This window comes from Lepisosteus platostomus, chromosome 2, assembly GCF_059453375.1.
Source record: "Lepisosteus platostomus isolate fLepPlt1 chromosome 2, fLepPlt1.hap1, whole genome shotgun sequence".
In the NCBI taxonomy this organism is placed as follows: Eukaryota; Metazoa; Chordata; class Actinopteri; order Semionotiformes; family Lepisosteidae; genus Lepisosteus; species Lepisosteus platostomus.
In genome coordinates, this window is record NC_142612.1 from 46,738,235 (window position 1) to 46,761,174 (window position 22,940).

Consider the following 22,940-nt stretch of genomic DNA (forward strand, 5'->3'; position numbering starts at 1 on the left):
GTACTCAGTTTATTCTGTGAGTTTCTACACCTGTAAATGACTATAAACATCCATTTATAGTGTATTTTGAGTAGCATTGTATTTTTTTAAAGTTGTCTTATTTATTGTTCCACAAATATGAGTTTGTCTATGTATAGACATGATTATTACTATATAATCAAGCTCTACAGAAGGATAAAGGACACATTTGCTGTGTAATTCTTGCTAATCCTTTACTAAAAATATTTTGACAGCAACTACCCTGTTTTTTATAAAATCACAAGGGACATTTTATTTTACATAGTTGTGGGCATATCAAATGTACTTTGTTATTATTTAGCTTAGTCAAAGATCCCCCGTATTGGATTTCCCCTTTGAATATATGCTAGGATTGTTCGCCTTGGATTCACTCCCCCTGGACACCGCACTCCTCGGACACGCCCCCCGTCTCCAGACCCTTCTCCTGCATGACTTTTTTTCCCTATTGTATCCTCACAGGGCCCGGAAAGAACTGATAGTTACACATATCCCTGTTCTTGTCTCATGCAGGAGTTTAAAGTAGAATTATATACTGTATCACAATATAAAAAACAATAGAACAATACAAATAACAACACACTATATACAGATGCAGCCATTCAAAACAAGCGGGCGATACCGCATTATTTTGCGGTGCGCTTTACGCAGTCTACCGCGAGTTACCATAAATTATCCTATAATACCGCAAGTAAAATAATAGTATCTGGAATTTCCACAAGGTGGAGCTAATAAAGCTCAACCTCTCATGTTTGAGCTGTCGCCATCAAAGTCTTTAACGAAGATATTACTAATAGTATTAATAATGAATGACCTTGGGCAAGCTGTAAACACAAAGTATTGCCCTAGTCCACATTATTTTTTTCATTGACCGTCTTTGTAAAAGTAACACCACAGCATTTCGCAATCACGCAGTTGTTTCCAATCATGCAAAGTACAGTTATTTTTGAGAATCGATTCACCATGCCTTTCACATGCTCATAAAAGAGATTGATTTAGGAACATAAACATATTACTGTATGCAAACTGTACTGTATACAGTATGTATATGTATATTTAATGTCTTTAGTGTGCCCGTTTAAGTATTGAATATTTATATGGAATTTTACCACTGAAGGGAAATCTTAGTACCTGAGCATAAAAAGAATAAGAGCATACTGTAACTCGTGTGAAGGCCATAAACGATATTAATTTTGGAACTTAAACATACAGTATATGGCTGGTCTCGGTACTTTAAAGAAAACATACACACCAGTATTCCATTTCTCACTAAACATTTTAAGCATCGAAGTCTTTAACTAACGTGATACCGGAGTCAACAAGCATACTTTTAGAATTTGTTTAAAAGGGAATATAATATGGTATCCCGTATCTAAAGAAATTAATAACGATATAATTATATTCATGTACCGCAACACAAGAATAGTACACGCTGTCTGTTGATAATGTTTCTGTAGTGCTTTTTCAGCACTCTGCATGTGACCTTGCCGGTGGCGCTGTGGGTTAGGTTCCTGACTCCCATGTTACACGCTCTGATCTACTGTATTGCTTTGAGATGCCACTTTTAAAGGTGATATGTAAAATAAAGTTTTTTATTATTGTTATAGAGAAACATGATCAGATTTTCCCTGGTTCAGAAAAAAGATCTAAAGTGCTACACATAACTTTCTTAATTCGATGTATTTAAAGCAGTGAACTACTGTAGGTGTCACATAACATTCAGAAATACAATCACGTATTTGACAAATAAAAACGATTACAATCTAATCCTTCCACGTTTGATCCCAAAATCCCAAGAAATATAAATCTTGACGGGTAGAAAGCTATGCTGAAAGTTTATTAAGATACTTAGAAGACAAAGATACTGTATCAATTTATGTTGCATTAGCCTGATTATGATTAAAAAACACATATAATTAAACACGCGTTTGCGATTTAAATCAGAACACAATTTAAATCAATATAAATGTTTATATTGTAACGCATACTGTCCAGCCTCCATTTCTCTATAAAAATTTACTCTGTTGCACACACACACGCAATAGAAGCAGGAAGCAGAAGCAGGGACCGTTGTCAGAAGGGAAGAAGGTGACTATTCATTGTTATTAAAATGACTTAGAATCGATCACGTGACACCGCGTGACACTGCGTGATACCGCGTGATACCGCGACACGCCCACCGGGGTATGCCGCGAAATACCTCGCCCATTTTGAATGGCTGCATCTGTATATTGCTCAAGCTTTTTTTAATACACATTACATCCAAGCCATTTTATTACAAACATTTTTAACGTAACTATATTGCTCACGCTTTTTAATATACATTTCAAGTCAAGTCATTGGGGCAGACTTGAGTTTTTCAAGTAGCTCTTGGTTACCAGCATTGGCTAGCAAGGTGCCCGGCACGTTGATTTCAGCCATAGCCTCCATAAATATTTCCCAACCTTTTGGCTTCTTACAATCTGAAACTGCTTGCTGCTGCGTGAGAGCCCTGACAAGATCAATGATGTGAGAGCCCTCAACGGGTGCCCCCTTTACATAAATTCTCCTTTTTCATTCCAGGCTATTATTGGTTCATTGCAGGCCATAGTCTTTAACAATATCTCGTCATTTCTCCGGAACCGCTGAGACATGCTGTCCAAAATATACCCACAGTCATCGTCGCTCAATGACAGCTGTTGTAGTAACATGCGTGATAGCTCGGCGAGTGCATTTTCCGGTAGTACAACAGTTAAATTCCCCTTTTCAGAAGTCTCCTGGCGTACTAATGTCAAATACCGTTGTAACACCTAACTGTACAATTTCACTTTTTCGTATTCGGCCAGATGTGAGTTCTGACGCATGTCTCTCATTTCATCATCCAACCGGCAGGTTGTTATTTTTCTTACATCGCTTTCGACGCCGGACCCTTTCAAGTTTTTCAAGGCGATTTCAGCTATGGCCCGTACAAGATCATTTGAAGCCCCACAGAGAATAGCTTTCCGCTGATTGGGGGCGGCTTTTACCAGAAAATGTAAGACAGTCAGGTTTCTCCAAACGCGTGAAGACATGTCGATTGGAGTCTATGGTTGCGAGATCACCGAGTTTTAGATTTTTTAAATACATAAGCCTTGGTTACATCTGGGGGGAAAAGACCTGTTCGCAAGTGATAGTCATCTGGGGCGTCGGCATTTAAATCCACCAACAAGTAACCGAAAGGTTTTTTAGTAGTGTTTTTAGTAGCGTCATCAAACGCTTCCAAAAATAATTTGGCTTTACCGGGGTACATCTGCCAGGACAGGGTTGTAATCTGTAGTTTATCTCTAGGGTTTTAGAAACAGCACCATGTACTTTGTATTTAACGCTATGGTTCTACTTTTCCGGCCTTGACAGAACACATTTTGGACGATATACATGATGCTAAGGTTTCTGTGGTGTACGGATTTGGTAAAAGCTTTTTCTATCTAATTGTTTTCGCACGCAGACACCATCAAATCATCAACTATAATCAAATTTACTCTCTCAGGTGGCAGTAGTCGGAAAACGATATCGGTAGCCTTTCTATAAACTGAATGTATGGAAATATCATAAGCAGCTCAGCGTATAGAGGTTGCCAGCAGCTGTAACACCAGACTATGTTTTTAGGGTTTACGAGTCATAACAGTAATGCCATTCTCCAAGAGTTGTTTTATAAAATAACTTTTAACGCAATTCGAGGGTCCGGACAAAATGCATGAAAAGTGGTGTTTTAACCTGACATCCATCATGTTAATATCCGTAGAGCAACGATGTCAAATTTTCTTGCAGCACCCGCTTGTTGTACACCACCTTCTGGGTTTTCTTTAAGGACCGGGTCTCAATGCGCCAATCCTTTTTAACACGCACGATCATCGGCTGTTGAATAGAAATGTGTTTTAATTCCCGGCACTCAGCATAAGGGTTAACGCCATAATCAAAAACCAAGTCCCGCAGACAGTTAACTTTTTCAAAATTGTTCACATTGAGTGTAATACCTTTCACCTTTAAACAGGCTTGTATCCATATGACTTGGGCCCTGTTGATACAAACTCGGTGATGTGTTGTCTAGCATCGATTTCGCTGGTCAGCTCACCCAAATAGTCACCCAGTTCCGGAATCCACTCACCCCCCCAGGCTCACAAAGATAATGGAATCTGTGTCGTGGTACAGACAGCGGCCTTGCAAAGCATTTAGCAGCTTGTATAACTCCAAGCGGGCATAGGCTGTTGTAAAGCTAACAATGGAAATGTTAGTGTTTGAATGGCCTGTATAGTGGTCTTTAGTGTGTTTCCACATAACACAGGCTGTGTTTTCATCGATAAACTCACAGGCTGACACCTCATGATAAGGCGCAAATAAATACCTGAACAATTCATCAGGGTTTCTCACAATGGTGGTCTGTGGTAAATTGTCTCTTTGCCCATACTTGCACCACAAACTGTTCAAGGCAATTTTTGAAAGCTGCCTTTCGGCCGGATTCTTTTTAATATTGCTGGGGTCCATTCGGACACCCTCTTTTTCATAATATCCGCTGATATATCTTTGTTGTTTCGCGACATCAGTACACCACTTCGGAAACCCCGAAGCTTCCTGTTTCCCTTTCAGATGCAGCTTGATGTAGTCAGAAAAAAGATCGTGTGAGGACTTTTCGAAATGCCAAATTTTGTAAATTTTACCTACAGATCTAAGGCCGTCTGTAATTCCGGACTGCACCAGACACCAGTAAAAGCGCAATCTTCATCACTGTGCTCGCAGGGAGTGGTCTGTTTTCTTTCAGCACACATGCGACACAGTGTGAAAAACAGTTTTTTGACAATTTTGGTTGGTAGAACTGGAAAATACAAACGTTTGGGTGGGTAAACTGTCAATTTCGCTAAACAGAAATACTGTTTTAAAGTTGTTATAAATTATTCTGGGGTGTCCCAGTGGGTATTTTTTAGGTTTGTTCACAAACGGATACAGACTGGTGAAATCATAGTAATGAATTTTTTCACCGGGTTGTGCAATGTAATGCAAACAGATAGCATTTGTTCTTCCCCCAAAACGAATTGCGCGGTTGCAGAGGCTCTGCTAACTGTGCAACTGCTAGAAATTTACCCAAGTCTCCATTTTCAACAGGCATGTCTCTGAACTCATGCTCCCACAAAACACTCACGTTAAAACCTCTCATTTTGACAAAATTAATTTTCACCATCGTCTTTCTGTACATCAAACCAAATGTAGTGTTTGTCAGCAGAAAAAAATCGTTTTCACAATAACAAACGCTACAGTCGTGTAAAAAGCAACCGTTGAACTCAAAGGCTGTTTGCACTCCGTCAATTACAGCATAACCATCCAGAAAATATGGTCCAACTTTGAACTCACCGGGTGTGGTTAACGCATGTTGGATTTTAACGTGCTCTGTGTGTTCGATGTACTTAAGCCATTGAATGTTGGGTGTAGAAAATCATTTTTGCTGGTGGTGGTAATTGTCATGGGGTAGCAACGCTATTGTCTCTTCCTGTAAAAACATAAGTCTGAACATGACCATGCAGACACTAGCGATGGTCACAAACTGAAAAGGATCTGTAAAAATGCTCTTCATGCAGTAGAACAAAAAGTATTTTAGAATTTGGCGGTGTTGGACCCATTGTAAAATATTTCCAATCACCCTGGTCGTGGTACAAAATTTTAATGACCACTTTTAAATGTTTTTCAAAAGCTGTAATGTCTGACAAACTAATTTTCAGATTCTCTGGAAAACCCAACTCTTTGTGCATTCGTTTAGCGCCCTGTAACATTTCCCTATCGGTACAATCTTCATTTAACAAACCGTACACACTCCCGGCGAAACACAGATTACCCCCCATGTAATGTAAGTCGATAAGGTGCGCTTTTTTTCGAGCTATAACCCTGCTGTACAGAACGGATTTAAATCTTCTGCGGGCTTCCCCCTGCATATTCCTTACTATCGTCACCACTAATCGGAGGCTGTCATCGGTGAGAACTTCTGTGTGGCTCTGTAAGAGGTCTGAGATGTGGTTTAAAAAATTGGCAGCATTTAAATCTCCAGGGCGTCTCCTGCGTGAGAACAAGGGTTTGTTAAAACCACCCGAAGACAAACGCAGCTGTACAAAATCATTCATCATTATTTTGGAGAAAGTTCATCCAATATTCTCTGAACTGCACCATTCACAGCGTCTATAGCCTGTACATACAACGCTATTCTGTCAAGATTAACAAAACAAAATTCTTCATATTGCTCTGTTGCTCTAAAATTATTATAAGACCGGTTATAACTACGTATACGCTCCAGGAAAAACTAAGGGGTCTCTATTTGCACCGACACCATCACCAACCTGATTCACATCGTTCATCACAACCGGTTCTTCGTGTTCAAAGTTACCGCCACCCTGTTCTGCTACAGCACCACGGACCGCTTATTTATTTATTTTTTTTATTTATAAGTTATTTTCCACCAATGCATTCTCATTGTGTGGTTTGGGTGCCCTTGGGAAATCTGATGCCTCTCTCTGAAACTTTTACGTCTCAACAAACATGCTTTTGCCAGTTTAATTCTTTTCTTAACGTACAAACGCTTGATGTTGGCAAGAGGTCGGTCTTTTAAACACTTTTTAGACCGCATGCTTAGTCATTTATCCCTGGGGATCTTTGCCAATGAACCATGAAATAGCTTTATCAGGTTTTGAAATCCTGAGTTTAGAGCTGCATCCTCTGTAGAAATTATGTCTAAGAGGTTAGCGGCGAAAGCCTGGATCGGTTTTGGAAACACGGAATGTACACTTGCTAAAGCCGCTCTTAGATGCTCTAAATCTCGCTTTTTATCCATTTCATTTGTGCTCACAGTTGATAGTAACTGTGCAATATACCGCACTGAATCTAGCGCATCACCAAACGTCAAGTCTCTAATTGCGTTATTATTCATCTCCAAAGGCTTGACACTTTTGGATTTGGTCAGCATATTAACGGCCATCTTCGACACTGTCACCACCTTAGGGCTCGATGTTTGCTCCACAATTTTTTCACCGCTCGTCAATACAGCTGCTGTGTGAATAAAAATAAAAGACTTTAATACCACGTTAATGCGCCATATCTCAAAATCAAAAAACGATGCTAACCAGGATAAAAATAAAAACAAAAGACTTTTCAACACACCAACCAATGCAATCTAAATGGTCAAAATCAGAAAACTACGTTAACTAGGATAAAAACGCCACACATGTGGCGCATTCTTACACAAAGGGCTGTGGGTGAATGGAACAAGTTACCAGGCCATGTTGATGTTGTTACACCGGTTTCCTTTAAGACAGTGATGGCGCCACTAGCAATTGGTTAGGTTAATGGCATATAGACACAAGACGCAGACCAGTCGTTTTTAACTTTAAATATGAAGTCTTAAAGGCTAAGCAGTTTTAAAATAAGACTTTTTAATAACCCAAAACAGAAAACTACATGAACTAGGAACTTTCAACGAATTAACATTCTAACAAAAGAAGTAACTGTTGCAAAAAGTGGTTCATACCACATCTTGACCACGCTTAAATTATATTAACCTATGGTTGTTGATTTAAAACGTTTTGAGTTCACTGTTTCAGTTAACGTCTTAGCGGTGCGTCGTAGTTTATTTTTTGAAGGTTTGGGTCCTGCACGGAGAGGGTAAATATCATTAGTGAAAGAACTCAACACCCCAAATTACCAAAAATAGAAAACGGTCGGAATTTTTATTAATTAGTTATAGACACCTTTAAATGTGTATGTTAAAAGAATGTTTTATAACACAGCACAGACAATTCTTAACTAATACCGACCTTTTCTCACAAGTGATCTGATAATATGCTCTGCACCCTCTGGTATAACGTGAACATCTGCCTGAGTCTCCACAAGGTTTTGAGGTGGTATTTTAAAGCACAAACAAGGTTTTTTAAACATGTAGCTCGTTCCCTCCCCAGCGTTTGTGAAATAGACACATCGGTGTTTTAATGTGGAAAAAGTACCCATGTTTCTTTAAGACGGGCATGGCCATAAAGCATTAGTCAAAACATTGTCATAATTACTCACCAGCGTTGTGGTGTATTGCCGTAACTGGTCTTTTTACAACTGTTGTTTTCAATGCATCTAATGGAAAAGAATGGATACTCACAGCCACTGCCAGATTACGGAACAATTCCCTGGTAATTCCATTAAAATAATTCAATATTGCATATTATACAAATATTATACAATGTTTTGCATCTATAGCTAACAACACGTCAACATGAGACACGCACCGTGACATTGTAATTTTATCTCACAATAAGCCAGATATACATACCTGGGAAATGTTGGAAATCCTCGTCTTCGTCTATCAAATCGAGTAGTGTTAAGTCCGTAAATAAAGCGTCTTCAGACTGTTGAATGTGATCGGTGTGATCCATTCTGACAAGTTAGTCGATAACGCGAGACTCAAAGACTTGGAATCCAGCCAGATGTTCACGTTATATCAGAGGGTTCTTAATGTACCCCCGATAAACATCCACTTTTAAGAAACATGTTTCCTGCATGTTTCCCCCCCTAAATCCTTTAACCTTAGGTATCATGGGGGGTGCACGTGTTGGGCTGTAGAAATTATTTTAAGAAACATTTTTAAAAAACATTTTAGACCAATATAATGTTAAAATCTATATTATTTTAAGACATACAACTGTGTCTAAATTTCATAGCTGTTAAAACGTGGTGAAAATGTGTCCCAGTGTCTGTGATTGAATCAGCAACGGACCTCTAAGAATATTATTAAGAAAAATGTTTTAAAATATATATACAAAACAGCATTTAAAACAAATGAAAAACTACAACTCCTATATCCGTCCGTTAATTGTCACTGTTAATTGTACCCACTTGAAATTTAAAACTTTTAGGAACTTTCGCTAAGAGGTCAATTTAGCACCCCCCACCCCTGCTGACCAGCGGCATTCCTCCCCCCAGGACTCCAGAAAGGGGTGCGCAAGTGTTTGCCAGATAAAATCATACATTGTCTCTGCATTCCAGAGCCTTAAACGGTCGTGACACCGACCCCTCCACAGATCTCTATTAAATTATTTTATAACTTTAAGACCAGTCCATTAAAATATTAAGAACAAGACCACATCATGTGTGTCAAACTTTTCAAAAGCTGTCGCAAATGTGTGATTAAAAATAAGCTAAATGTGTCTTATTAAAGACCAATCCACGCGTGTTAAAAAGTTTCTTTTCTGCGCAAACACATCATTTGTTGCCTGTTAATACTTTTAAAGACTTTTACACGTGCGGTGCGTGGAAATTCATTTCAAACTTTTGAAAAGCTGTCTTGAATGTGTTATTAAAAATAAGCTAAATGTATCTTATTTAATTATTTTATAACTTTAAGACCAATCCACGCGTGTTAAAAAGTTTCTATGAAAAAAAATTATTTTCTGGGCAAACACATCATTTATGTTTGTGTTGTGTGTTAATACTTTTAAAGTTTAAAACACAACTTATAAGCTGATAAGTGAATACTTTTCGCTCTCGATAAAACACGTGGCTTTGTGTGGGGGGGGGGGGAGAGATGCGGCTGGTTGTTCTAAAACACCACAACCAATTGAAAAATGTCTTGTGTTATGTAGGCGTGGTTACACCATTGGCTCATATTCTTAAACCCTCCGGCTTGACAGGGGCACAGCATGTCCCTGGAGCTGTCAGACACCATCCCGGTGTTGGTAGCTACAAAGATGGCTTCTTTGTGTGGAGAAACATCAGGTTCCTCTGCTCTACAAAGTGAAGAGGTAGGCTGCTAAAATATTTTTTCTGATCGTGGAATTGTTGTTTCAATCGGCGCTTAGCGTATGTCATTTTAATACTTGGTCTTCTTTTTAGCAAAAGCCAACCCCGCCCTCTGTGACGTGTGACAGCGCCTGTCGTGTGAGTTCGGATGGGGAACCTGGTATTGAAGAACTGCCAGGGAGTGATGATGAAACAGCGCTACAAATGGTAAATATTAATGAAAAATCCTAACACAAAAGAGACATTAAATGAAGGATATTTTAGGTACAAAGCATGTCTTTATTTTGTTAAGCCTTCCTTTTCTTTTTCCTTTAATAGAATAACGAAGAGGTCGACGCATCAATCTTCAAACTACCATCATGCCTGAATGTTTCGTGTTTATGTTTGTGTGTTCGTCAAAATGTTAATAATAATGATGCACAACCAGGTTTAGCTAAAAATGTCCCTAATGAGCCCGGTGTTATGGCCCAGATTGTGAAAGCAGTAGTTTATTGCATCTTCAAACACTGTTTAAAGGGGGTACTGGTTGATGAATGCCCGGCCTGTTTTATTGACCACCCCGGACAACGGGGTCACACATGCCTGTCTGTCGGCTACACAGATGGGTTTGAAGATGTGACGTTTGCCGCTTTAGAAATTTGTAAGTCTCTCAGTTTAGCCCGAATTTTATCGGCTGTTCTGTACATCACCAGGTGTCTGGATTCGTACACCATTACAAATGACACAGAGCGGAGCATAAAACACTTGTTGAAAAACATAATTGATGACTGCTCACAATACGAGCATGTACACTCCATACTTGAACAGCTAGATGAAAAATTAGTAGACGTGACTTGTGATGCATTGCAAAAGAAACATTATTCTTATTTTTACAGACGCAAAAAAAAAGATCTATGTAAAATGTGAAATACACGCCATGTGAATAGAGCTTTCACTCTGTTTTATAGACCCGGGTGTGCCATCGTCCAAAGAATGAAGAATTTCGAATGAATACGTCTGAATTCTTACAAAGAGTGCTTTACACACTTCTTTCTACAAAGCTTGATATGAAAAACAAAGAGTCGAATGCTAATGTCCTTAAATTTGTAAAAGAGATAGATGTGTATGTCAAGAACATGAGTGAAATTATTGCAGATCTGATGTTTTCAGATCAGAAACAGAAGCCTGGTGGCTTCTGCAGTGTGTATTCCAAAATACAACGTGTTTTGCACAGAACCTGTGGTAACACCATCCCGCTGATTACGCAGGCAAATTTATTTGCTCTGCTAGATCGAATCACCCAATGCTCGCATGGTTTTAGACATCGGGAGCGGAAGGGCATTATAAATGCTTTTTCAGATGCCTCAAAGTTCCTAAGCAATGTTGGGGTGGTGGTTACGTGTACCGAATTAATTTTCAGCACCAACATTTAATTGTTGATTGCAAACAGGAGCCTGTAACGTGTGTGTACTGTGATGTTTCTGTTTGAAAACCTATTGATGAAATAAAGTGGTTTGCATTTCACATGCTTGCAAACAGGAGTCTGTAACGTTTGTGAAAAGTGTGTACTACGATGTTTCTGTGTTTGAAAACCTATTGATGAAATAAAGTGGTTCACATTTCACATGCTATTTGTCCTATGAGTTCTTTCCGTGAGACTTTATGCGATCACTGTGCGTGTGTGAGTGCTTACATGCCCTTGATGTTTTTTGAGACTTGCTGTCAAGGTCAACCACTCGGCCACCCAGCCACGGCTGGTGCCACTCACACCCTGGGATCTCGCGGCCCTCACCAGACTCCCCACGCTGCCGTAACTCCCCGATTCCCTAGGGTTATAATAGAGCACGCTGTTCTGTTCCAGCTGTAAGAGTAGTCTTTTCATTATCTTTCCCTTCCATTTCTACTTGCTAGTAAATGCTTTTGAAGTCCAATCTTGAAAACCACACAGAACCAGAAAGAGTTCTACCATTTTTCTTTCACACTGATACAATAAATGATGCCCAGGTAGTGACTGAGGGCTGTATCATCCCATGTGCCTCCATGTGACAGAGGAGCCTGTCACGAGGTACAAGTAGCATGGGAAATACACTATTCATACACCTTTTGTTGAGCAGTTGCTAGATAAGTCCTCTTAATCCCAGTGACACATTTAGCCAAAGTCCATCTGGAATTTCCTCCCCTTAAAACAATTTGTTATGTCTCTGAAGCAGAACATAGCAGTAGCCTGATTCAGGTCTTAAATTGAAGCTAACCCCTTTGGCTTTTGTGTGACCAGTCAAATATCTTATATCTCTTAATGTGTCTACTCAGCAGGCAAACATATGAAAAAAAAACACCCCCAAAAAGCAGGTGAAAATGTTTTTTTGGTCTTCAGAGGTCATCTTTTTCAACTATATGCATGTCAAAGGCCTGGGAATGATTTGAGAACCTTATTCTAGGTGACTACTAGCTTGTATACAGATTTGTATTGGAGAAATTGATCAATTAGAAAAAATTCTATATCATGTTTTGTGAAGACTGGACCTGGAATGAAATTTCACGCCTATAATAAAAAAAATCATAAAAATATTTAAAATAAGAATAAAAACCATTGCAATTGCTATAAAAACCTTTATACACTGCTAGAGAGCCTTTATCTGCTGTTATGCAATGAAAACAAAACCTCAGAGTTGCCTTCTGGTGTGAAAAAAAGGAGCATTGATAAGAAACTGATTGATTACCCCTTCTGAGTCAATGATTGACAGCTAAAAGTAGGCTGGGCAAACGATTTTTAAATTTTTTTAAAAAGAAATAAACAATTAGATATAATGATGTGTTCCTGCTTAACTTAGACATTGCACGACTTTAAAACCTATAAAAACAGGTTTAGAGAGTTAAAAATCACTCTTTATGCACGAAAAATGGGTGATTTTTCTTCCTCGTGATCAGCTCAGAATTTTTGTGTACGCTGTAAGGTTTTTACTTCTTAATTAAACGTTTAAAATACACGAAAGTCATAAAGACAACACACATTTCGAAGATAAAAAATCCCATTCTTTTCTCTTCCTGTTGTGTGAAACTGATCAGCAGGTCTTTTTTTCCCAATCAGAGGCTCTGAAAATAGCATACCGCCCACTGCGCTCTGTCAGAGAGGGGTGAGGCACCGAGTGAACAGCAGTACAGAGTGAACGTTCTGCTTAATGGCACCAATTGCGTCTGCATTTATAACTTAGTTTTTAAAATTAATCAAGCAAAATGAAGCATCTCTTTTTACTTTTAAGTCCCTTAATTATCATTAAGCACAGCTTTCTCACCACTTAGACTACTTTTTGATACCATCCTTAGACAAAGCAGAAACTTGTTGTACTTTCTAATGACATTACAAGTGGAAAGATTACAGATTTTAATCGTCTTTAATTTTGTTATGTTATACATTTTAGAAACGTTTCATCTATACAAACATCACAAAACTATTCTCGATTGTATTTCTGAATGGTATGTTACACTTTGTTCACTGTTTTAAATACATCTCAATTAAGAAAGTTAGGTGTTAGCATAAACTATTAGTAATCGATAATATTAAATTTAGCACTATAATAAATTGTTGCACTTTCCTCCGCATCTTGTAAAAATATATTTTCATTGTTCAGATATACATTAAATCTGACTATCATATAATAAGTTAAATAAAAAAATTAAAGAAAAACTAGGGTAAAATATAATTCAAAATATTTGTTTCAATGTTAACTGTTTATAAATAATAAAATGTATTAACTAAGGAGTAGGATGGCACAGTTGTTAGTATGCCTTTTGTTGTGTTTTTTTTATAAATACAACAGTAGTACCAGTAGTGGCTTTCAAAATTAAATTATGCATGAACTAGAAAGATAACTAAGATATCCATCCATTTCTAATGGTGGCAAAGTGGTTAGCATTGCTATATTGCAGCACTGGGGTCCTAGGTTCAATTCCTGCCATACTGTGTGTGTGGGGTTTGCATGTTCTCTCTGGGTTACATGGTTTTTCTCCATATGTGTGATATGACTCCCTCTCACACTCCAAAACATACTGGAATGTTAATTTGTTTATGGGAAAACTGGCCCTGGTGTGTGTGTGTTTGTGTCTGTCTGTCCTATGATGGACTGGCGCTATGTCCAGGGTGTATTCTGCCTTGTGTCTGTTGCTTACTGGGATAGGCTCCAAATCCTCTGTACTGGATAAAGAGATTAGAAATGGATGGAAGTAAAGGCACTGTGTGGATGAAACTATACACAGTGTTAGAAACCCACTATGAAATGGAAGCATATTTTATAGTGCTGGCTTAAGGAAACAGCCTTTCCACCTATCTTGCACATCAGTATCCATACCTAGTTATTTAAACAAATTGCCTCTAATTATAACATCTTAATATGCTGGCTCTGTGGATCCGCATCAGCTATGTTTGCCCATTCCTTCAATTCATGTGCATCCAACACACAGTTCAATGCTAGCAACTACACAAAATCTAAAATACAATCCTCATTTCAGTATCTATGTGAACACAGTCTGTTAACTTCATCATCTTCATCAAAAGGATGCCTAACCCCATTAGGAAGTGTTCTTGTTATCAGTGTATTCCTCAGCTTTCCCAAAATTATCTTTTTCTTACCAACATCTCTAGTCTTTTGTCCTGCAATAACTCAGCCAACACTTAAATCCCCAAAAGCTGCTTGTGTTAATTTCTTTAAATCACAAATATCATATGTAAATACTGGCCATGTAATACTCTGCATTGTGGAATAATAGTTTATTTAAAAGGGAACTAGAGAAACTAAGAACTAAAGAAATCAAGAAAGGCTTTTCTTCTAGAATTAATAAATGCACATCCTGTTACTGGGGAAATTAAATCCACACTGAGCAATTTTCAATATGTTCAGAATATGACAGCGAGAATCCTATCAGGGATGCATTACACCTGTCTTCAAGTCCTTGCATTGGTTACCTATCAGGTTTCGAGTAAATTTCAAAATCCTAATCTTCATTCAGTACCTACAGTATATGGCTTATTATCTGTCTACTCCCCACCTTTGTCCGTCTGACTCTGGCCTTCTAGCTGTCCTCAAGAACATCTACATTCTGTGGGTGGCAGGACCTTCTCTAGCCACACTCCAGAGCTCTCAATTTGTATCCCCAGTGATATCAGTCACGTACCCTGAGTGCATTAAATCTAACCTCAAAACCTTTCTTTCAGAAGACTTAGTGTCTGTATCTGCTTCATTTTCTAATTTTGGTAGCACCTCTAACTGCTCGTCTTTCTTATATGTATTTACTTTGTAATCTGTGGTACTTTAACTGTTTTTACATCAACTGTATTGCTTTGAGATGCGACTTTTAAAGGTGATATATAAAAAAAAGTTTTTTATTATTGTTATAGAGAAATATGATCAGATTTTCCCTGGTTCAGAAAAAAAAATCTAAAGTATACTAGTTTTAATTAAATTGATATCAACTGGTTCGGATAACAATTGCATTCTCGAGCTGTAATGCATTGAAGTTGAATACTCATCCAATCTCTGGGGATTCAGATCTCCTGCGGGCACAAAGAAACAGTTGCAGGCTGTTGCTGTCCAATCTGTGCTCTCTGGCTCGGTGCCAGGCTGTGCTGTGCGGCTTGCGACGGTGCGCTGCAGATGCTCACTGGCTGGCTAGTTAGTGTTGGCTTTAACTAGCAAAGTTTGTGCACAGGAGAAAAGATGACTGTGGGTCCCAGCAAGTCAGGAAGAGGACCGGTTCGTTCCTGATGAAGAGCTAGTTCTGAATAGTGATTCAGCTGTCCACAGTTCTGACCTGTTCACGAGGCCTGCTGCTGGTTACTCTCTGGCAACCTCCACTCTAGACTCTTAGAACAAAGGAAAGTTCTGGCACTCGGACACACTGGCCATTCCGTGGTTGTCCGGGCTGAGTCTCAGGATGGTCAGGAGGCACGCTGCGAGAATGTCCTGCCCTTGGGAGCCTTCTGCTCCTGGGCCGTCCTGCCCTGGAATTCTCCTTTGAATTCCCTTTAGAATTGTCCACTGAATCTCACTGAATCTTCCCTTCTGAATCTCCCAGGCTCTCTGTGTTGCCTGTTTTTACCTGGAGGAACTTCAGCTCGTTGATTGGCTGAAAGTTCCATGGGCATCAGAGTCCCACGTGGGTTACTCGGCCCTACCAGTCCCTGATTGGTTGATCAAGGTGAGATATGAGTCACTTACTCCTGACACTTAGGAATGCAGTCCAGATGTCCATCTGGCACTCCCTAGACAGATAGGCGCCAATGGATGACCATTGATCATGATAGCCAGGCTTAGCTAAGTGCATCCCCCTTTGGGAGCTGTCCTTATCAAAGGAACCCTAAATCAGCCTGCATGAATAGTTTCTCTGTGGCTGCACCACAGAGATGAACAGAGAAATGAGGCCTAATTTGGGAAAGCTCAGAAACACTTAATTCTGCCTTATTAATAAGCCTCGCCGCTACAGTAATAAGACACATTTAGCTTATTTTTAATAAAACATTCGCGACAGCTTTTCAAAAGTTTGACACAAATGATGTGGTGTTGTTCTTTATATTTTAAAATTCATAATAAGTTATAAAATAATATAATAGAGATCTTTGGGAGTCGTGTGGGGGTTGGTGTCACGACTGTTAATGGCTCTGGAATGCAGAGTCAATGTATGGTTTTATCTGGCAAACACAGGCGGTCAATTAGACATCCGGAGTCCTGGGGGACTGAGGACTGAGGGAAATTGAGGGATGTTGACCTCATAGCGAAAGTTCATAAAAGTTTTTAATTTTAAGCAGGGTACAATTAACAGTGACAATAAATGGACAGATATAGGAGTTATAGTTTTTCTTTTGTTTTTAATGCTGTTTTGTATATACATTTTAGGTTTATATGAATGTAAAGTTTTCAAATTTATAATCACCACATGTCTTTTACGAAAATGTAAATGTTCTTAACTTTGCATCTGTATGCAAAACGTTGTATAATATTTGTATATTATGCAATATTGAATTATTGTAATGGAATTACAAGGGAGTTGTTCAGTAATGTGGCAGTGACTGAACATATCCATTCTTTTCCATTAGATGCAACGAAAACAACAGTGCAGGTCGTGGGTTCAACAGCTGTCAAACGACCAGTTACGGCAATACACAGCAACGCCAGTGAGTAATTACGACAATGTTTTGAATAACGCTTTACGGCCATGTCCGTCTTAAAGACACACGGTCACTTTCTCCACATCAATACGTGCGTGTGTCTATTTCACAGATGCTGGTGAGGGAATGAGTCGATACACGTTTAAAAAACCTCGTTTGTGCTTTTCAATACCACCTCACCATCTTGTTGAGACTCAGGCAGATGTTCACGTTATTCCAGAGGGTGCTGAGCATATTACTAGATCGCCTGGGAGAAGAGGTCAGTATTAGTTAAGAATTGTCTGTGCCATGTTATAAAACATTCTTTTAACATTTAAAGGTGTCTATAACTAATTAATAAAAATTCCCAAATTTTGGTAATTTGGGGTGTTGAGTTTTTTCACTAATGGTATTTTCGCTCTCCGTGCAGAACACGAACCTTCAAAAAATAAACTACGACGGACCGCAAAGATGTCAACCGAAACAGTGAACTCAAAACGTTTCAAATCAGCAACCAAAGGTTAATTTAATTTAAGCGAGGTCAAGATGTGGTATAAACCACTTCTTGCAACAGTTACTTATTTTGTTTGAATGTTAATTAGTTGAAAGATCCTAGTTCACATAGTTTTACGTTTTGGTGTATTAAAAAGTCTTATTTTTAAAACTGCTTAGCCTTTAAGACTTCATATTTAAAGCTAAAACTTGACTGGTCTGCGTCTTGTGTCTATATGCAGTTAACCTAACCTAATTAACAGTTAGCGGAGTTTTCTGATTTTGAGATATGGTGCATTGGTGTTGTATTAACAAGTCTTTTATTTTTATTCACAAAGCAGATGTATCGACGAGCGGTGAAAAAAATGTGGAGGAAACGTCAGGCCTAAGGTGCTGACAGCGTCGAAGACTGCTGCTAATACACTGACCAAATCCAAACGTGTCAAGCCTTTGGAGAGAAATAACGCAATTAGAGACTTGGCATTTGGTGATGTGCTAGATTCAGTGCGGTATATTACACAGTTACTATCAACGGTGAGCATGAACGCGGTGGATAAAAAGTGAGATTTAGAGTGTCTTAGAGCGGCTTTAGCAAGTGTACATTCCTTGTTTCCAAAACCGATTCAGGCTTACGCTGCTAGCCTTTTAGACTTATTTTTCTAAAGAGGATGGTGCTCTAAACGCTGGTTTTCAAAACCTGATAATACTATTTCATGGTTCATTGGCAAAGATCCCCAGTGATAAGTGACTAAACATGCGATCTAAAAAGTGTATAAAAGACCGACCTCTTGCCAACATCAAGCGTTTGTACGTTAAGAAAAGAATTAAACTGGCAAAAGCATGTAAAAGATTCAGAGAGAGGCATCAGATTTCCCAAGGGCACACAAACCACACAATGAGAATGCATTGGTGGAAAATAACTTAGCGGTCTGTGGTGCTGTAGCAGAACAGGATGGCGGTAACTTTGAAAACGAAGAACCGGTTGTGATGAACGATGTGAATCAGGTTGGTGATGGTGTCGGTGCAAATAGAGACCCCTTAGTTTTCCTGGAGCGTATACAGATGCAGCCATTCAAAGTGGGTGAGGTATTTCGCGGCATACCCCGGTGGGCGTGTCGCTGTGTCACGCGGTATCACGCAGTTCACGTGTGTCACGTGACTAACTATCCGGCGTTGCCTTGTTAAACCGCCAGGGGGAGCTTAACCTCTCATGTACAGCATTTGAGCCTTTAATTTTGAACTGTGTATTACAGCATGTTAATCATCAGTCATTAAAATGTTGGTATATTTTATGAAAGCAAGATTGCTCAGTTGGACAAAAGTACACAACCTACCTTTATCAGAAATATTTATGCATCAAAGCCTTTACTGAAGATATTACTAATAGTATTAATAATGGATGACTTTGGACAAGCTGTATACTCAAAGTATAATTTCTTTAGCACATTTGTACAAGCACTTGGAATCTGTCCAAGCCATACTTTGTCAGGCATTTTGTTTTACTTCAACGGGCATAAAAACTTCCTTGCTTTTAACAGGGCGTTTCATAATTTCTAGCTACGAAAATGATTTAAAATGCGACACCTATCATTCAACTAGAGCTTAAAATATCACAAGGAAAAATACACACCGGTATTCCATTTCTCCCTAAACATTGTAAGCTTCGAAGTCTTTAACGTGATACCGGAGTCAACAAGCATACTTTTAGAATTTGATTAAAAGGGAATATAATATGGAATCGCGTATCTCAAGAATTTAATAACGGTATGATTATATCCGTGTACTGCGGCAGGGCTGTGTAGGGCTGTTTCGCCTGCCTGTTCATGCGAGCTGTCTTGTAGCCTACTGGTCTAGGTGCATGACTACCAACTGGCAGGTTGTGTGTTCAAATCCAGCTGGTGCTGGACTTTTCATTTTTATTTATTTATTTTTTAATCGCGTAACATAAACATATTACCGTATGCAAACTGTACTGTATACAGTATGTATATGTATATTTAATGTCTTAACTGTGCCCGTTTAATTGAATTTAAAAAAATTATTTAAAACACGAACATTAAGTTGTTTACATCTTCCGCCTGAGAACAGTCACCCGTTGCTACCCAACGCAGAATGGTGATTGGCTGACACCATCTGACACCCCTCTGATTGGAGAAAAAAGACGTGCTGGTTTGCTATACATACTGTACCAGGAAGAGGATTTCTTTCTATTCAAAACAGGGATCAGGATCAGGATCGTTATCTTTGTCTTATGCATAATAATGTTCACCGCTCTGTCCAGCAAATTAATAGTAAACTTTATTTTATATAGCGTTTTAAACGAATAAGTAATTAGATTGCTCATAAACCTAATCACTTGCTTTTTCTTTTTATTTAGGCTCAGATTTCAACTATAGATCGTATTATTAATAACCATAATAACAACCAACCAACAAAAACAACCATATAAACATAATACCAACCAAAAACATAGATAACAACCACAATACAAAATCAAATAATCAAACCATTTTACTCTCGCAATGTCCTCCAATTATCATAATCCCGCCCCTTATGCAAAACCAAACCTTCCTCCCATCCCAGTTTATCCTGTTTATCATAAACAAAATCCACCTCAATTTTCAACATAAAGCATTACACAAAATCAATACCTCAACACTCCATACTCAACAACGATAATTCACAAACAGCCAGAACATGTAACTACACATTCCCAAATAGACCTAATTTCCATAGTCCCGCCCCTTATGCAAAACCAACATCCCTCCCCTGTTCTCTCTCTCCCCTGGCGGTTGTAATTGTTTTTATTTTCAAATAAATTTTAGCAAAGTCATGTCTTTTAAAAATCTTAAGATTTTTATATTTATGTCTTTATTTAGTGGTTTCATTAGTGACAAAGGCTAAACTTTCTTGGAAAAATGTCTTTTATGTAAACCATGTTTGCTATTAATTCATTCAGGGCTAAAATATGTTCATTGTCTTCTAATGAAAGAAGGGTTCCTTTCGCCGTAGTCGGGAGCCTAGCCTTTAACTAGTAAGTACTGTACTTACTGGGTTTTTGAGGGGGGGGAGGTGTCTTTCGCTGGAAATCTCGCCTCCTACATTGAAAATACCCGTGAAACCGGTTCAATTCGTCACAGCCAGCACTCCTGCAGAGAGGGGGGTTGTACTTGCAGTGTATACAGTACACGCGTTATGCTCTTCGTTAATGTCTAAGCCGGAACATATCATTATATCTCATTTTGTATTTCTTAAAAAAAAATCGTTTTCCCAGCCTAACAGTATTGTTTTTAACCTGTAAAGCACTTTGAGGAGCCACCTTTAAAGGCGCCATATACAATAAAGTTCATTATTATTACAATTGTAAATTTGCTGGACAGAGAGGTGAACATTATTACACAGAAGACAAAGATAGCGATTTACGTTGCATTGTGTATCGTGCTGCTTTAATACAGTTTTAAATAATTGAAAGTCTAAACAGTATCAGCTTTATTTATGGGTTTTAAATAAAGGTGATTTAAACGCGATTTAAATCAATATAAATGTTTATATTGTAACGCATAGGTGACTATTCATTGTTATTAAAATGACTTAAATTCGATCATGTTGTGATATTTAGAAATATACATTTGTTTGGTGCGAGTGAAGTTTTATTTAATCTCTGAGCCATACTGATTCTTCTGGAAGCCAGTTTCCGCCAGGGAGTAAAAAAAAAAACACACTATGGTATTCTCTCCAATGCAGTGCAGTTAAAAACATACCTCTGATGCTGCTCCTAAATGAATATCGTTTATGACCATCAGAAGCTTTATGCTCCTTTTCTTTTTTCCAGTGGATTGAACAGGGAGAGGCATTTCATGATGTACTTTTCACTGGTGAAACAACAGTGGCTCTGGAACAGTTTTCAACCATGTCGTTTTATAAAAAGGGGAGATATGTACACGTTACTGAAGCTAAAAGTTTAGCCTTTGTCACTAATGTAACCACTAAATAAAGACATATAGAAATCCCTACGTTACAGACTGTATATGGCTGGTATTGGTAGTTTAAAGAAAAAATACACACCAGTATTCCACTTTCTCCCTAAACATTTTAAGCATCAGAGTCTTACATGTGGTTATTTATTGCATAATTTAATTTTGAAAGCCACTGAGACATCAGGTACTACTGTTGTATTTATGAAAAAGAAACAAAACAAAAAACATACTAACAACTGTGCCATCCTACTCCTTAGTTAATACATTTTATTATTCATAAACAGTTAACATTGTTAGCAAAATATTTTGAATTATATTTAACCCTATTTTTTCTTTAGTTTTGTATTTAACTTATATGATAGTCAGACTTAATGTATATTTGAACAATGAAAATATATTTTTACAAGATTTTACATTAAGCACTTAAAATTAATATGGTTAATAATAGTAAACTGTAACATGCTGTAACAAGATCGGTTAAACTGCGAAGAAAATGCTTTCAGGTGTGAAGAACATAGATCTCCAATGCAATTTCAACCAAACCAGTTCCCACACACCCTGCCCCCACTACCATTAGAATACACACAAACATTTTAGCGTTTCATTCTGAGCAGAAGACCCTCACACCTGAAGAGTGCTGGCTGTGACGAATTAAACCGGTTTTACAGGTTTCAATCACAGACCATGTGACATGGGACTCAGTAAACTAACAGCGCCACTGAATTTGATAATACCTAACCAAAATCAGCAATATGGAAACAGAACCTGTGTGATTGTTGATAGATGATGTATTCGTAACATTTTTTCAAGACGAACTACAACATTTAAAAAATGACGTGTATGTACTTGATATCTCTAATCAATCCACGGGTCCCAGCACAAAACGAAAGTAAAACGCATACCGTTTCGCGCTTCTTATTAGTTGCTCAAAAGTAATTTGACCGTATGAAATGCATAATATAAACCTAGAAACATATACGTGAGCAGTACTTAAGCACTGTAGTATCGGTGTTAAGACATACCTCTCAAATACTGTAAATCAAGTTAAAAATATCTCAAGACCGATTCTGGTCGTAATGAAACCATGTTTCGTGTATGTTTTCTTATTCATCTTGAAATAACTCATTTCTAAACCCGTTGTTTATTTATTTATCCCGTATTAATAAATAATAAATTTATTTTATTATAAATATAATAAATATAATAAATTTAATATAACGTTTATGTTTATTTATTTATCCCCCGCCAGGGGAGAGAGAGAACATGGGGAGGGATGTTGGTTTTGCATAAGGGGCGGGGCTATGGAAATTAGGTCTGTTTGGGAATGTGTAGTTACATGTTCTGGCTGTTTGTGAATTATCGTTGTTGCGTATGGAGTGTTGAGGAATTGATTTTGTGTAATGCTTTATGTTGAAAATTGAGGTGGATTTTGTTTATGATAAACAGGATAAACTGGGATGGGAGGAAGGTTTGGTTTTGCATAAGGGGCGGGATTATGATAATTGGAGGACTTTGCGAGAGTAAAATGGTTTGATTATTTGATTTTATATTGTGGTTGTTATCTA

General features: G+C 38.2%; 1 long non-coding RNA gene across 1 annotated transcript; it reads left to right on the forward strand.

Moving 5' to 3' along the window:
• The first annotated feature begins 9,678 nt into the window (after nt 1–9,678).
• On the forward strand, nt 9,679–11,032 carry LOC148676389 (uncharacterized). The gene is made up of 3 exons (XR_015940876.1): nt 9,679–9,791; nt 9,918–9,996; nt 10,737–11,032. It is a non-coding gene; the product is annotated as an uncharacterized LOC148676389 (long non-coding RNA).
• The last annotated feature ends 11,908 nt before the right edge of the window (nt 11,033–22,940 follow it).